Below are 14,493 nucleotides of genomic sequence, written 5' to 3' on the forward strand. Positions count from 1 at the left end.
AATAGTCCTACTTAGTTTAATTTCATCTTTTTATTAAAAATATATATCTTTTAAAATATTTCAGGAATAAGTCTGAAAAATATCAAAGTTATTTTCATGTTAAGAAAAATACTATTTAATTTTTTTAATTTTTTGAAGTTTGTCAAACTATTAAAACACTTGGTCAAATAGGATTATACATCACTGTAAAACACTACTTAGTAATCCATTTAATCATGGAGACAAAGATTTTGAAGGCAAATATAGAAAGTTAAATAGCTGTGAGCAAAATTTAGCTCTTTTAATGTTAAGAAAACTCAGTTTGGCTCTTTTAATGTTGTGAGAAATGGCTCACCTGTCCAAATTTCGAATGATGGACTAGGAAACAGAAGCACGCGAAAATGAGACTTTTAATAAGACTCTCCAGAGCGGGCGCCCATTGTACAGGAAAACACATGGGGCAGGGAATATAGTCTACTTATTTACTCCCTCCTCCGTTCCTCATTGGCTGAGTAACATTTGGTCACCTATTTCCTAATAGGTCCCCTAAGTCTTGCTGTCTCCCATTGGGTTGTTTTAAAAATGGACTGGGGCCTTTTCTAGTTGCCTCCACCTCCCTTTGTCTCTAGGGCAAACACGTCAAACTCACAGCCAGCGACCACAAGTTTGGCATGCGTGGTCTAGGGCAGTGGTCGACAAACTCATTAGTCAACAGAGCCAAAAAAACAGTACAATGATTGAAATTTCTTTTGAGAGCTGAAAACCGACTTCTGCGTATGGGCCACGAAGTTTCAATCGCATTGTATGTGTGCGCCCGTACATGGTATTTTGTGGAAGAGCCACACTCAAGGGGCCAAAGAGCCACATGTGGCTCGCGAGCCACAGTTTGCCGACCACTGGTAGGGGAATCTTCCTAGGACATGTGCTATCAGCCACATGTACAGCTCTCATACACTCTGCTCTCTCCACCCCCACATCCTGTTTGCCCTGGGGAAATTCAGTAGCAGCCTGGCCACAAGCTGTTTCTTTTCTATGAAGATAAATCAGAGGCATGTTTCTTACAATGTCAATTTACCTACACAAACACCTGATGATAAAGAACAATGGAAATCACAAAATCTTTGCTTTCCTGTTATAATCTCTTATTAAGAACATACCAATCATTCAGGATAACTTTGCCTTTTAGAGGTAAAAGTACATTTTTATTTTTACACTAGAGACCCAGTACACGAAAATTCAGGCACTGGTGGGGGCGGGGATCCCCTCAGCCTGGCCTATACCCTCTCAAAATCCGGCACCCCTAGGCCTGGCCTGAGATCAGGGCCTATAGGGGCTTTCCTTCCCCGGCTGCAGGCAGCTGGCCCCACCCCCGCCGCTGCCACTGCTTGCCATTTGTGCAGTGCTGCCCCCCCCCATCCCTGCTACCCGTGGCCTCCCTCTGCAGGCGACAGGCTGGGGTGCCATGGCTTGGCTGGCTTGGGCCTCCTCTTTCTTTGCTGGGGGGCAGGATCAGCCCTGCGAGGGGCCGTCTGCCTACCTGATCACCCCTAACAACCTGCCTGCCTACCTGATCACCCCTAATTTCTGGCCTGCCTACCTGATCACCCCTAACCACTTGCCTGCCTATCTGATCACCCCTAACCACTGGTCTGCCTACTGGATCACCCCAACCACTCTGCCTGCCTGCCTGATTGCCCCTAACTGCTTGCTTGGGGGCAGGGCCAGCCTGGTGAGGGGCCGTGGTGGTCTGGTCTCTGGTCGTTCTGGCCGTGATGCTTATTGGCCTTTTATTAGATAGGATAAGTACACTGTTGATATTAAAGCTAATAATAAATTCATTAAATCTTATCCAGCTTGACCATACACAAAATTTTCTTTCTCAAGATTCATTTCCACAAACCTTCTACAACTTTCTTTGTCCCTTATTTTTCCAAATTATCTTTTTTTTTTCAAATTTTTATTAAGGTATTATATGTGTACATATCTTACCATTGCCCCCCCCACCCCACTCCCATACCTGCCCTCACCCCCCAATGTTTTGCATCCGTTGGTTACTCTTATATGCATGCATACAAGTCCTTCAGTTGATCTCTTATTTCCCCCACCTCTCCCTAACCTTACCGCTGTAATTAGACACTCTGTTTGATGCTTTACTGCCTCTGTAACTATCTTTTGGTTCATCAGTTTATAATGTTTTTCATTATCCCTAAATGAGTGAGATCATGTGGTATTTTTCTTTCATTGACTGGCTTATTTCACTTAGCATAATGTTCTCTAATTCCATCCAGGTGTCTACAAATGGTAGTAATTCCTTCTTTTTTATGGCAGCATAGTATTCCATTGTGTAGATGTACCACAGTTTTCTGATCCAGTCATCTGCTGACGGGCACCTAGGCTGTTTCCAAATCTTAGCTATTGTAAATTGTGCTGCTATGAACATAGGGGTGCATATATCCTTTCTGATTGGTGTTTCTGGTTTCTTAGGATATATTCCTAGGAGTGGGATTACTGGGTCAAATGGGAGTTCCATTTTCAGTTTTTTGAGGAAACTCCATACTGTTCTCCACAGTGGCTGCACCAGTCTGCATTCCCACCAGCAGTGCACGAGGGTTCCTTTTTCTCCACATCCTCGCCAACACTTGTCATTTGTTGATTTGTTGATGATAGCCATTCTGACAGGTGTGAGATGGTATCGCATTGTCGTTTTGATTTGCATCTCTCGGATAATAAGTGACTTTGAGCATGTTTTCATGTGTCTCTTGGCCTTCCTTCTGTCTTCTTTCGAAAAGATTCTATTTAGGTCCGTTGCCCATTTTTTTTATTGGATCATTTATCTTCCTTTTATTAAGTTGTATAAGCTGCCTGTAGATGTTGGAAATTAAACCTTTATCAGTGATACCATTTGCAAATATGTTCTCCCATACAGTGGGGTTTCTTGTTGTTTTGTTGATGGTTTCTTTTGCTGTGCAAAAGCTTTTTATTTTGATGTAGTCCCATTTGTTTATTTTCTCTTTGGCTTCCATTGCCCTAGGGGCAGTATCACTGAAAAAGTTCTTTTGGCATATGTCTGAGATTTTGCTGCCTGTGGATTCCTCTAGTATTTTTATGGTTTCCCGTCTTATATTTAAGTCCTGTATCCATTTTGAGTTTATTTTTGTGTATGGTGTAAGTTGGTGATCTAGATACTACCCAAAGCAATCTATAGATTCAATGCACTCCCCATTAAAATACCAACAGCATATTTCACAGACCTAGAAAGAACTCTCCAAAAATTCATCTGGAATAAAAAAAGACCCCGAATAGCCACAGCAATCCTGAGAAAGAAAAATAAAGTAGGAGGGATCTCAATACCAGATTTCAAGCTGTATTACAAAGCCACTGTCCTCAAAACAGCCTGGTACTGGCACAAGAACAGACATATAGATCAATGGAATAGAATAGAGAATCCAGATATCGACCCAAACCAATATGCGCAATTAATATTTGACAAAGGAGGCATGAGCATACAATGGAGTCAAGACAGTCTCTTCAATAAATGGTGTTGGGAAAATTGGACAGATACATCCAAATTATCTTTTAGTTCCTCTGCAATAAGCCAAAAGCAAATAAACTTAGGCTTATTTAGCATGTGCCTTTGAAATTCTTTTCTTGCGCCACTGCAAAAGAACTCATTTTTTTATTATTATTATTATGTATACTGATATAAACAGACATAATCAGAGACCTGGGGTATTGTTTTTAAATTTTCACCATGGAACAGGTGTAATAATGCAAAACAAACAAAAACAGAACAACAACAAAAAACACGATTTTATAATAGTTGGAATAAGTGTATTTGTTCAGAAAGCTAAGGCTTTTACTAGTTTTAGAGAAGACTTTTAAGGTTTGCATTTGTCTTTAACAAACAATTTTTAAGAAGGCTGTGGGGGTGGGAGGTGGCTGGTAAAGCACGAAAACCTTTCAGCCACTTGTGCTTTGAAAAGGCTCCCCTTTCCCAATTGTTTTTTTCTTGGTTTGTTTAATCTAGGGCAGTTGTAGGCTGTGTTTACATTTCTGATTATCCAAGATAGGGCTTCAAGTGTTGCTAAGGAGGCTTAAAAAAATTCTATCAGGTTTTAATTATGCCAAATTTTTTCTCACCAAGTTTTTAAACTATTTGAAATATCTTGTCAGGTTTCAAGTGGGACAAACAGTAAGAAACTTGAAAGCATCTGCTCAAATGGACAGTTTCTTTAAGGATAATTTTAGAGCATTTTTTAAAATCATTTTGTCCCTTAGGAGCTTCTGAATATCAACCAAAGAATGCATTCAATTCTCCTGAAAAGGTTTTGTTACAGGCAGCTAGTTAGATATTAACGAAAGAGAAGGCAGCCAGACATCTAATTAAGGTGGATTAACTAGGAAGAGGCAGCTTCATAGTCACGCTAGGCATCCGAGTGGACAGGAAAGACTGGCTTTCCTATCTCCCCATGGAACAAGCAGCTCCTTTGGGGGAGGGGTAAAACAGTGAGGGGGGAATTCCTCTGCTGAGGCATGCAAAATAGAAGCCAGATGAGCTAGCTGAACTTTGAGGCATGCACAGTAGGAGTCAAAATGGCAACCATAAGAGGGAGGAGTCTGGCCTGGGAAAATCATTGGATAGGATAAGGGCACGGAAACCCTGGAAGATCCAGGAAAGGAATTGGATAGGGGGAGGGCTCAGCATAAGCTGCGAAGAATTAGAAAGAAGATTGGATAGTTTGAAAGAAAGCTTACCCCTTCCCAAACCCAAGAAGATATAATGAAAGTTTAACAAAGACCCCCAGGCACATCCCACGCATTCTCTCCGTAGCAGCCACATAGATCTGGATGTAGCAGCCACAGCGGCCAATACGAACAATGGTGGCCCCAGCACCAGCTGGCCTTGGTAGCGGACGTACAGATGGGGAAATCAGACGGAGAGAAGCTGTGCATCTCTACGTCCTGGAACTCCTGGGCCTGATAGGCATGGGTGCAGGCCTGCGGCCCAGAGGCTGGACCTCTTTCTCAGCAACAGCCACCTGGTCATGGATGAGGCAGTTCGGCAGCCTCTTCAGGGGCAACTATGTCCTGCCATGCCCTTCCATTAGATCTTGTCACTATTGCTCAAATCCTCCTACAACCGTGAGTCCCTGAAATGCTTTTCCTGCAACTTTGAAAGACTCTGTTTTCAGACTGGTCTGGCAGACCCGCGTTGGTCCCGGTCCACGTCCGGCAACAGTTTGGCATCCTCTCTATTAAGGGAGATGGGACTTGGGGTGGACTTAAAATAAAGGTTTTCCTCAATGACCAAATGAACTTTAGTGTTTTAAATTATTTTTGCTAAGTTGGTCAATTTTATTAAAAAGACACAAGAGGAGGAACATGTTTTATGTTTGTACATATAACTAGCTTGAGTTCCCAAGAAAGGAATTTTGGGGGAACTTTTAGTGGGTAAAGATCCCACATTAAAGACAAATTCTTGGAGAGCTGTGACAGCCAGACAAAAAGAAAAAGAGATGTTATTCAAAAGCCCCAGGTAGTTTGACAGGCAAATGCATGCAGATAAGTGCAGTTTTGAATGGCAGGGATCAAAAAGAAAACTCAGGATGAAAGAAAAACATTAAAAAAAAAAACAAACATTAACATTAACAGCTTTAGCTAAGCCTTGAATCTCCTGGAACTAGACTAATACCAAAGGGGGATGTGCAATCTAAAGGATCCATGACCGCTTTATCCTATCGTGGTACCTATCTCTTTTAAATGTGGAAAGCATCTCATTGACTCTTAAATGCTTGACCTGGGCCCACTAATTTGCTGCTTTGGCTCCCAAGATTCTCTTAACAATAGCTTTTACCTCATGTGCATGTAACTCACAGTAAAGTTTGTTTAAATGGATGCCAGTCTGGTGAGATCCATAAGCTCCTCAGCTTGCAGGGTCTGGCCTGGAAAACAGGTTCATATGATTTATGCCTGTGTCCTCCCCTACAGTATCTTTCTTATTACAACAATACAAACGACAGGAACAATGAAAGAAAACCAAAGAGCGCACAGCAAAATAAGTACTCACCCACCCAGAAAAAATTCCCTGCAAGGTGCTTACTCCCCGGGGAATTTTTTACAACCATGAGAACTGTGAAAGTCCTTTCTGAGAACAACAGCAACAAAAAAAAATGTTCTTTCTCATGTGGTACACCATGCTTCCAGTTGCTCACCACCACAGCTGGAGGAGAGTTCCTCCTGAAGGGAAAAACCATCAGAAAAAATGGCGGCAGAGTAAGTGGATGCTGCTAGGACATGCTCCCAGGAACAAACTGGTATTACAATTAAAATACAGAAAAACTTCCTGAATAATCAACGGAAAACTCACAGGAGAGAACCCTGATACCCGAGGACCGAAAGTGGAGACCACATAGAGACTGATGATGCAAGTGGGTACTGGGAATATCGAGAACACTTTGTAAAACACATGATTGTCTAACCATATGCTGTATACCAGAAACTAATGCAAAATAATATTGAATGTAAACTGTAATTTAAAATTTAAAAAAACAAAAACATCAAACTCCTGTGGCAGCAGGTGCACATGAGCACTGGGACATTCATCCCTAGGGCAAGCTCCCTCTGAGGGAAAATCCCTCTTGGTCTTAAACAAAGGCATCTCAACCAAACAAAGTGAGGTCCAAACCCAAGAAGGCGTCACAGTCCGGAAGGCGGTCGATGGAAGCGATGAGATCAAAAAAGGCTCTGTAGATACCATACCCAGTTCCAGGGAACACCAGTCCATAAAGGTGAGGCCACTTTAGGCCCTCATACTAACACAAGATAATCTAAAAATAAATGGCCAAAGGGAGAGGCAAAAAGCATTTGTGATCCAAAAAGTAGCTACTCAGGAGCACTGATTCGGGCAGAAATCTCCAGTTAAGGGATGCAGGAAACGAACATTTATGAGAAAGGGAAAGGAAATAATTACATGAATAGAAGGAATTTCTATGGGTGTTAATAAGCTAAGGAAGGAATTTCTACAGATTCGGTTAATCTAACGCAGTGATGCTAATTCTAAAGGGTGTTTTTAATTTTCCATCTGGTGGTCATAATGTCTGCTTTTCTATTCATTTTGCAAACAGTGGTTGACAATACAACTCTGTTTTATGACCAGTCCATATGTTATTTTGTTCAGTTTTAACATTCCTAGAGTTTGAGGAATAAAATATGTAAGGCAGTTCCTCTGGGATGGCGGCTCCAACTCCATTTTGTATTATTTTTCACAAGACAGAATCAAGTGTGATATCTAATGACAACTTCAAACCCAAGTTTTAAACTGCAGTCATTCACCATGTCAAAGAAAACACCTTTTTAACAATGCAGGCTAAAGTTGAACATGGCAGATAGAAAGAATTCCCAAAAGAAGTTGACTAAAGACTAGAATGGTACTTGAAGAGTTAAGAGATGATAGTTTGGGGGGATCCTGGTGCCCTCTCCCTGAGTGCCCTAAAAAGGTGTTTATTTTGCTTAATGGTTAGTCCAGGTCTACATCAGCCAAATCTACACTTTCTATAACCTTTCCACATCTTCTCCTCAGGTGAAGCCACAATTCAGACAAGCCAAAGTGTCACTTTTCATTTAGATAATTTTCTTTACATGGCCTGTGTGTGTGATACAAGAATATTCTACTGGGAAGTACAAACTTCAGGTGAGTGATCACACTTCCTGCCTGAGCATTAATGTCAGACAAGGGTTGGGATGTTAAGAAAGATCAAAACAAAAGGGGGAAAGCAAGAAATGGCAGAAAGCAAAAGGAGTAAAACATTGGAATAAGAATAAAATACAACACAGAGAACGAGTGGAGTGTGGACAAAGTTCAACGTGAAGGAAGGGTGTTTGGCCGGGAACATCTCTGCCTTATATGTGAGACTGAGAAATGAGAGCTGAGAACCAGAGACAGTAAAGGGGAAAATGAGATGGTCTGTGGGTGGGGCCTGAATGAGAAGACCAGACGTGAAGGGGTGTGGAGTCCCGTGGCCTGACATAGCTTTCCTTTCTCTCTCCAGAAAATGCGATCATAACAGGGATGCTCAGGTTGTGTCAGATCAAAGTAGATGCCCTCCTGATGTGGAACTGTACCCCAAAATTGGTTACAAAGTCTCTGTTGTGGACCATATTATCCAATGACGCTGATCTGGAAAGTCAGCTACCCCAAGTGTGTGGACATATAGGGACTGTAAAATAAACTTCCCTCTGCTTCTCAGTGTCTTATCTGTGTCCTTTCCCCAGCACTGGTCTTTCAAGAAACTTTCTGGGGTATAATGACCATTCACTCACTAGAAAATGAGGAATGAGGACAGGAATAATTCTCACCACTTAACATACAAAGAGAAATGCTCAGAGAAGGGATAAGCAATTGTTGGTAGCGCTAAAATTAAGGGTAGAACTGAGTGAGCAAAGATTCCAAGTTCCCCTCCTATTTTAACCCAATTACACCTAGCCACCCTCCTTACTATCTGAAAGGTCAACTAATCTGAAGTCCCAAAATGATTATGCTTTGCTCCGCTTCATCTGGTGGCAAGGAAAAGACTCACAGAAGCTCGGTTGAACTCACATGAACTTCTAATCATGATGTCCCTGAAAGTGATGGCTCCCTGGCTTCCTAGGCCAACATAGTCAAGTTACCAAAGACAAGCACCACTGAATAGTCATTGTTTCAAAACATATACACATCCTAAAGGACATTGCCATCAGCCTTGTGGATGTGATCCCTAAACTATCTCCTTAGCTGCTCATTGATGAGATGTTTTTCAGCATACTTTGTGTAATTTTATAATGATGTAGTTAATGGGAAATCAGTAGGTTCCTTGATCATGTGCCCATTATGACAACACTTTCATTAAAAAATAATAATTCCTTCAATCTAGGAGATATTAGATGAGAACCCATGTCTACAACTCAAATACTCTGTGAGCCCTCAGATAGTAGTGGCAGCCAAGACAGTGCAGGCAGGAAAGACACATCCATACCTAGAATATGTATCAATCCCACTTAAGACAACTACTTCCCCCTCAAAAGTCCAAAGCATCCAGGATAATCAGTAATCATTATTCTACCAAATGGTCTCTGAGAGATGATACTCTACTAAGATCTCAGCATTAGTCTGTGTTGTTGAAAAGTCAACAGCTACAACATCTGAATCACTTATGGTGAGAACCATGTACATAGTATCAATCTCTACCTCATTAGCCACTACATGAGCATAGGAGTAGCTGAGGACAGAAGCTGGCTGACATCATTGAACTAGTCATCCTTCTTCCTAATTGTTCAATGTCTCCTTTCTAATGAGCACTAACATGAGACACAAAGAACCACACACTTTTTCTTCACATCTGATGATTCATCCAGATGGCTCTTCTCCAGATCTCTTCTGTCAAATATTCTAATCTTATTCCTAATGGGCCCCTGACTAACCAGCCAAGAGACTTGCTATTGCTCAACTGTTCATGTATATTACTTCAAATCATTTTTCCTGCCATACAAAATTGATGACCAGGCATACTGCTTATAGCTCTGCCACTGAGCGTTCTTTTCCTGGGGTAAGTTTTCCTAGAGCCCTCCTGGGTGAAGTTTTGGTGTGGCAATGGTCCATCTTTAGCTCACAACAACAAATTAAGCCAAGTCATCTATAAACCATACCTGGGATTTTTCCTCCAAAACCTAGCCAAGGGGAATTTGTCCACCCATGAGGCTGTAGATCCAATTTGAAGGAGGGGTGTTAGTGCAGCAAAAGTAGTTGACTTGGGGTATGAACTACCTTTCTCTTTAACTTAAGCCCTCTGGACCAGGTTGGGTCTGATCTTAACTGTGCTAGTTCCATAGTATTATGGATTGTTGTTGTACCCACCCAAACATACCATCTGCAGGTCTGACTGTACCTAAATCTTGATGAGAAACTCTGATCCCATAGTCGCTTGGTGTTTATGGCCAGGTTGGTACCTTATAGTACCCATGTATTCTTTTCAAAAAGTAGTTCTCTGATGCAGATGGTATTGCCTTGCTCAAGAATCCTATTGGTCTAGTCTGCAACTCTCCTCATGGGATACACTCAGAATCCTTACAGAGACTACACTCAGAGTCCTTAATCTACCATAAATCTGCAGCACCATAGGGTCTACAAAGCAATATGGCAAAAATAAAGTACTTCTATCTGTCAGTTCACACTGCCAAACAAAATACCAAAGCCCGGGTGACTTAGAAATTTATATTCTCATGTGCCATCTAGAAGCCTCAGATGAGGGTGCCAGCAGGGCCAGGTTCTAGTGAGGGATCTCTTCCTGGCTTGCATACAGCCACCTTCTTGCTGTGTCCTCACATGGTGAAAAGAGAATTATGATGTCTTTCCTCTTCTTATAAGGGCACCAGTTATATGGGATAAGAGTTCCACCCTTATGACCTAATTTCACATGGATCACCTCTTTAAAGGTCCCATGTCCAATATAGTCAATCACATGGGGCAATAGGAGCAGAGGTTATCAACATGTGAGTTTGGAAGGGACACAATTTAGTCATAGCAAGGCTGCCCATGCCAAAGTTTGAACCTGATGCAGTAGCCCTTTTTTGCTCTAGATACCACTCAAAATTGTCATCTTTTTGAGTCACCCAATAAAGTGACTGAATATATCATTCCCAAGTATAGTAAATGCTGTCTCCAAAGCCAAGGTCTTTCAAACACTCCCTCTTTTTTAGTGATAAGTTAAGATAATCCACTATGCCCCTCCCTGGCCACTAAACCCACTGAATAAATCTATTTTGTTAGTCTAACAATAAAAGTTTTTCAGCCAATAAATTCATATCCAAATAATTATATACGTTTAATCATTGTAGCATACTTCTTTACTCCAAAAAATGTCTTATTTGCATGAAAAACTATATTGTATTAGACCCTACATATAATCCTATATAATAAACTAGAGGCCCGGTGCATGAAATTTGTGCATGCGGGGGGGAGTGTCCCTCAGCCCAGCCTTCACCCTCTCCAATCTGAGACCCCACCAGGATCAGGGCTAAAGGGCAGTCAGACATATCTCTTACAATCCAGCACTGCTGGCTCCCAACCGCTCGCCTGCCTGCCTGCCTGCCTGATTGCCCCTAACTGCTTCTGCCTACCAGCCTGATCACCCCCTAACCACTCCCCTGCCAGCCTGATTGATGCCTAACTGCTCTCCTGCCGGCCCGATTGCCCCTAACTGCCTTCCCCTGCTGGCCCAGTAACCCCTAACTGCCCTCCCTTGCCAGCCTGGTCATCCCTAACTGCCCCACCCTGCAGGCCCGGTCACCCCCAACTGCCCTCCCCTGCAGGCCTGGTCCCCCTGAACTGCCTTCCCCTGCAGGCCTGATTGCCCCCAACTGCCCCTCTTTGCAGGCCTGGGCCCTCCCAACTGCCCTCCCCTGCTGGCCTGATTGCCCACAACTGCCCTCCCCTGCCAGCCATTTGTGGCTGCCATCTTGTGTCCACATGGAGGCGGCCATCTTTGACCACATGGGGGCTGCCATCTTGTGTGTTGGAGTGACGGTCAATTTGAATATTACTCTTTTATTAGATAGGCTATGTAATATGCAAATTGACCATCACACCCTCACAAGATGGCTGTCTACAACCAGGCTGGCAGGAGGGTTAGTGAGGGATGACCAAATGACTGAACAAGCAGGCTGCGTGGGGCAACCAGGCTGGCAGGGGGGTTAGTGAGGGATGACCAAACAATTGAACAGCAGGCTGCATGGGGTGACCAGGCCGGGGGGGGGGGGGGGGCTGTTGAGGGTGACCAGGCCAGCAGGGGGTGCAGTTTGGAGTGACCAGGCCAGCAGGGGGGGGCAGTTAGGGGCGACCAGGCCGGCAGAGGGGAGCAGTTGGGGGCAACCAGGCCAGCGGGGGGGGCAGTAAGAGGCAACCAGGCTGGTGGGGGGGGGGTAGTTAGGGGTGACCAGGCTGGCGGGGGGGACAGTTGGGAGTGAGCAGGCCAGCAGGGGGGGGGGGGCAGTTAGGGGCGACCAGGCCGGCTGAGGGGGGCAGTTGGGGGCAACCAGGTCAGCAGGGTGGAGGGGGAGTAAGAGGCAACCAGGCCAGCAGGGGGGACAGTTAGGGGTGACCAGGCTGGCAGGGGAGGTGCAGTTGGGGGCAACCAGGCCAGCAGAAGAGGCAGTTGGGGGTGATTAGGCTGGTGGGGGGTGGGCAGTGAGGGGCAACTAGGCTGGCGGGGGGAAAAGTTGGGGGATACCAGGCTGGTGGGGGGGGGGAGTTAGGGGCAACCAGGCCTGCAGAGGGGGTCAGTTGGAAGCAACCTGGCCGGCAGGGGAAGGCAGTTAGGGGTGACCAGGCTGGCGGGGGGGGGGGGGGGGATGGCAGTTAGGGGTGACCAGGCAGTCAGGCAGGTGAGCGATTGGGAGCCAGCTGTCCAGGATTGTGAGAGGAATGTCTGACTGCCGGTTTAGGTCCGATCCCTGGGACCGGACCTAAACCGGCAGTCGGACATCCCCCAAGGGGTCCCTGATTGGAGAGGGTGCAGGCTAGGCTGAGGGGACCCCTCCTGTGCACAAATTTTGTGCACCAGGCCTCTAGTGTAGAATAACAAGACAAAAATATTAAAAATTTGAGATAACAATAAAGAGAAATTGGATCTAATAAGAATTCTGGGTGAGGAGAATGGAGGAAAAGTCTGAGAGACAGTATTTAAAGATATCGTTGTTGACAGTTTCCCAGTCTTAAGAAATATATAAAATATCAACACCAATATAAATTCCTTCCTTCTATTCATGTGATTATTTACCTTCCCTTATAAAATCCTTTTATCTTCATCCCATAATGGAAACACACTTTGGGTTCTGCCTAAGTGAGTGTTTTCCAAACAGCTACTCTTTGATCTCAAATAAATGCTTATTGCCTCTCATTTTGACTTTTTTATTTTTAAGGTAATAACAACTTGTCTAAAACAGTTAATCAGGCCAGAAAGCCTTCAATAAGATTTTGCCTTGTTTTAAAGGGAAAACCAAATACTATGAACATTTTCAGAGATATCTCACCCACCAACTATATCATTACTAGAATTACTTCATTGTCATTAATTATGTACATTCATAAATTTTTAATTTACTCTGAATGAAGAACTCCATTTGTCATCATGTGTCCTATGCTATGCTTACATTGTTAAATCAGAAACACCTCCCCCAAGATAAAAGTGATCTGTTTTTTTATCTCTTGATTTTTAATATTCCAAAATAGATTGGGTAACCTTTGAGTGTTGTTTTACCCTAATTCTGGTCAGCCTACATTGGAAAAAAACAAGGGAACTTTCCCTACAACCCTTATTTCCCTAGTGGTATTGTTGGTGTTTTTTTTTTTAATGAAAGGAAAATATGTGTGTGATCATTTATATATAACTAAAGAAATTTATTATCTCTCAAGTACTTTATTTTGCAAAGAAGGTCTGCCTCTTGAAAATTAGTATCTGCTTACTTTATTAATGTAATATTGTGATTTATATATATTTGGTCTTCATCCCTGTTTCTGACGTAAGGCTCCTAAAACCCTTGGAATTTTCTAAGTGATGAATGATAAAAACTGGTTTTTGTTATGTTAATGAGATGACTTTTGAACTACACCAAAGGATGGGTCCTGATTGTTAGAAGAACTGACCCTGTGATTAAAAGGTTAGAACTTTCACTCCCACCCCCTCAACCCTTGCACCTCTGGGAAGGGCAGAGGGGCTGGAGATTGAATTCAACCATCAATGGCCAATGATTTTATCAAACATGCCTATGAATGAAGCCTCCATGAAAACACAAAAGGACTGTTCCGAGAGCTTCCAGGATAGTGAACATGAGTTGAGGTGCTGGGAGAGTGGCACTCCCTGGAGAGGGATGGAAGCTCCACACCCTTTCCCACATACCTAGCCTACATACCTCTTCCATCTGGATGTTCATCTGTATCCTTTATCATATCCTTCTACGGTATAATAAACCAGTAAATGTAAGTAAACTGTTTTCTTGACTTCTGTGAGCCACTCTATCAAGTTAATCAAACCTGAGGAGGGAGTTATGGGAACCTCTGATTACCAGTTGATGGGTTAGAAGCACAGGTGGCAACCTGGACTTGCAGTTGGCATCTGACATGGGTTTGGGGCAGTCTTGTGGGATTGAGCCCTTAACCTATGGTAGACAGTGTCAGAATTGAATTAAATTGTATGACACCCAGAATTGCTTGGTGTGGAGGGGGAAAACCCCACACATTTGGTGACCAGAAATATCAGAAGAGAAGTGTCCTATGTGAGTTATAAAGGAAGTCTCACAGGTGAAAAACGTTTTTTTTTCAACTCAAGTATTGTCCCCTTAAACAGTAAGGAAATCATAAAAGACCATCAGGAAAAAATGGCAGTCAAGTCAACCCTGCATTTAGTTTTTGGAACACACAAAAGGATCCACAGGTCTAAGTAGTATGACTTAGTGGGTAAGAACATGGTCTCTGGGACCAGCTGA

Source organism: Plecotus auritus (genome assembly GCF_963455305.1).
Source record: "Plecotus auritus genome assembly, chromosome: 4".
NCBI classification, from domain to species: Eukaryota; Metazoa; Chordata; class Mammalia; order Chiroptera; family Vespertilionidae; genus Plecotus; species Plecotus auritus.